This window comes from Lycium barbarum, chromosome 12 (genome assembly GCF_019175385.1).
Source record: "Lycium barbarum isolate Lr01 chromosome 12, ASM1917538v2, whole genome shotgun sequence".
NCBI classification, from domain to species: domain Eukaryota; kingdom Viridiplantae; phylum Streptophyta; class Magnoliopsida; order Solanales; family Solanaceae; genus Lycium; species Lycium barbarum.
Window position 1 is genome coordinate 29,870,936 of NC_083348.1, and position 4,102 is coordinate 29,875,037.

Sequence of the window (4,102 nt, forward strand, 5' to 3'; positions counted from 1 at the left end):
GTTCTTCCCCACGCCTCATAATCCATAAATTATGATTCTCTACTAAAACTAGGGTTTCTATACCATGCTCATGATAACCCTAGGTCCATGTCCATGATTATATTATGTATGAATTGTTATAATTCCATCATTGAGTTCTTAATATTTCTTTATGATTATTGAGAATCCGTCCATAATCCATGAAAACCCATATCTTGTATTCCATGGGTTCTTGTATGCATGTTTTTAAATAAAATGATTATTTCATGAATATCCTACATGTCTACAAGTTTTCATGCAACTATATATTATAATTAATTTCATGCTATGATACAAGATACATACATACTAAATACAAGTTATTTCATGAAACCATGTTTACAAGTTATTTCGTGAAATCATGATTTCAAGACAAGTACAAGTTAATTCACGAAAATCATGGGCTTCTTAGCCAACTATATTATGTTCATGTTTTTGGGAGTTTCACGAATTACCGAGAAAGCTGAGATAGTCTGAAACTACGTAGCCACCGTAGGACAAGGATCGCTCCGCCCAGATAGGAGGATACCTTAATTTTACACTGAATGGATCCGTCAGGCACGTTACCACCTTATACCCTGGCAATGTATGAGGGCTCTGCTGGTCCGGCGAGGTACCAGACTCCACGTACCCACGTGGTGATATCACATGTCGGTTTATGAAATACTCTCCCTACTTATCATGTTTTGTTTATATCATATATATATATATATATATATATATATATATATATATATATATATATATATATATATATATGTACCCATGCTCATGCTCATGTCCAGGTTTTCAGTTTCAGTTCTTATCATGTTATTCCTTGTCCCATGTTATTTCTTTCAATTGCTTTACATACCAGTACATTCAATGTGCTGACGTCCCCTTCCTATTGCCCGGGGGCCTGCATTTCACGATGCAGGTACTGATTTACAGGACGACACATCTGGTCTATAGGACAGCATTCGTATCAGCTTATTGGTGAGCCCCATCTCCTTCGGGGTTTGGTCAACTGTTTGTTTTATGGTTAGTTATGCATCTAAGGTATGCTGGGGGCCTTGTCCCAGTAAGTATGTGCTCCAGTCAAACTCATGGTAGAGGTTTCATAGACTAGACAAGTCAGTTATGTTATGTCAGACATTCGGAGTCGTATAGCCATTTTGGCTCATTCATGTTATTTCCGCACTCATGTTTAAACAAGTATTTTTATTAAGTATTATGACTTACTACGTTTTATAAAGGCTCATCATGCATTCACTTTATATTCCGCTCATGTTATGCCTCATGATGATTCAGCAAGCCATGTGGTTCGCTCGGTCACATGCAGTAAGGCACTGAGTGCCATGGTTCGCCCAGGCCATGGTTCGGGGCCATGCAGGAAGGATAAATTTGGTGCAATAAATCTTGGTCCCATAATTGCTTGGCTTTGCAGAGGAACTTGACTTACAAATTGTGGATAAGCTGCTTAACTGTGATTTGGCATCGGCATGACTCTTGGAGGTTGATTCAAAACAAATTGAGGGTGATCCAATGATCTCTTAATGATCCTACCATTATGCAATAGTTTTGGATCACTTCTTTCAAACAAGGACACTCGTGTTGCTCTCAGTGTTCAACTTAAATCAACCTTTGGAAGGAAAATGAAATATTTGGTAAGCGTAGGGTAGGTATATTAACATGAGACAAGAAAGTGGTAAAGGATAAGAGGGGAGCATTCAAGATTGCGTGCCTAAGAAACTTATGGATCCATTCTTATAAAGGATACGCTTTAAAAAAAGCCAAAGACAACTTGAAAACATTTTGGTGCTTTTCTGGATATATGGTAGACAAGCTCGGGATTAAAGATAATTGATAAATAAAATATGCTTAATCGAGTTCATGGGAATTTAACTTAATACATCCAAGGGTTGCGCAAGACTCTAAAATATATTTTAGTATTGGTGGGTTTGCAAGATGTCGAGGATGGAATACAATGTCAATCCTTCAGAGACTTATGAGATTATCCCTCGACTTGCATGCCAAAACTTGGAATTAATGGGTGCACGAAGATAAATCTCAACGACCTAGAATAAGAATGACGCAATTAAACGAGTGAACAATCCGAAGAAGTAATGTACTCGGAAAGTCATTTCTGAACAACTTGAAGGCAAAATCGAACAAATATCGAGAGGTGCCATTTGATAGATTGCGCAAATAAATTTGGCCATCTACCAATTTAAGAAGTGTGAAAAATGATAGAATTTGAGAGTATAAGTAAAAGTTTCATGACGTAGATTGGGGGCTAAATAGATCCTACGAGGCGCATAACTAATGGGCCAAATGTTATGTCTTTTGAGATGGAAGATCATACCCGTAAAAGAAGGACTTGGAAGATTTGAGAAGGTAAAAGCTCTAGAATTCGAACTTGATGCGAGACAAATTATTTGACACTAATTTAGAGGAAAAATAGATTTGATTAACTAAGGAAACAACGATGGGAAAAACAATTATAAGAGACTATGCCTATTAAAAAGAATAGTTGGAATGATAAAATTAACTTCAAGTGCTGGCAAAAGAGATTTTTTCGAGGCTAGTCCATGGATACGAAAATCAGGAAATTTAATAATTAAAGACTTCTGACGATTATAACTTTGTCGAATAAAACGTCCTACTTAGAAAAAATAGGGGATCATGCTCGAAAAATGGAAGGATAGGCACTAGGAGCCTGAAGGTGCTCTAGAGTCGCTAAAGTGCGGTAAGCACAAAATTATTTGATTATCATTTTATTTCAAAAAATGAAAGACAATATGCAATCAAAATAAAGAGATAAGTAAATATGAATGCAATTTTTTTCTTCTGAAAGTAAGTGAAACAAGGATAATGTTAGTAAATATCTAAGTAAAAGCATATCGCAAATAAATTCAAGTAAGAGCATATTGCAAATAAATTCAAGTAAGCAAACAAACGACATAAAAAGTTTATAACACAAGCATATTAAATAACAATAACGTGTCCTAATATGCAAGGGACCTCTTTATGCCAGAGGTGGGCCTAGCGTGTATTTGAAAGATGAATGTGTCATTATATGTCATCTCATTGCTCTTTAATTAATTAAACGAGTCTATTCCCAAAATGAAGTACAAGAATAAATCCAAGTTTTATTACATGCCAATTGAAAGAAAAATACAATAAAAATATCTCCTAATCTACGTAAGCTAAGTGCACTTCTTCGTCGCATCCTAACTTTTTCCTCCATTGATAATGTGTGCCAAGGCGAATTTTGTTTTCTACCAAAGCTTGCAATCTCCATGGCTATCTGCATCACAAAAGGTTAGTCAATCCCGCCCTCCTAATGATTAATTAATTTAGAACAATAGTCCATATTTTGGCACAATCAACCTTCAAATAATGCACACATAATATGATAAGCGTCGCTTGGGGTCGTGAACCCACTTGAACATTTGGGTAAGGTTTACTAATGGATTTAATATACCAAGGATATTCAGCCTCCTAAGTTTAATGATGCATGCCCTTAGGAAAAAGGTGTCGTTAGCTCTATCCTAGGTTTTTTCTAAGATTTTGTTGACTAGACTCAAGGTTCCTGAGTGGACTGCTCGAGTGAGAAGGCTACGTGGTCACACAAAAAATCGGGCACCCTGCGCATATGCCAACTCTCCTAATATTTGGGATTTTGAAAGAAATTTGCGAGTGTGCAAAACACACCTCGCGTGTACGTGTGATAGTGTGAGTTTCCAGAAGTGGAGGAAATATGAAAGGAATGACAGTTAAAGAAAGCGGTAACACATAATTACAAGAATTCACATAAAGGAAATAGTTAAAGCATAACCAAACTTTATCACATAAAATTAAAAAAATCACATAAGAGGAACAATTAAAGCACATCAACTAATTAACCTAAGTTTGTTACGGTTAAGAACCTAAATATCCCCAGAGGAGTCGCTAAGCTGTTATACCCCATTTTAACCAGGTCAAAGCAGAGTATAACATATTGGTGATTCCTATATATTCAACTTAAGGAGTCGCCACCTAATTATTTTTAAAGGAGAATTAGGACACCTATTTTAACTAAGTAAATGTTAAAAATTAACTC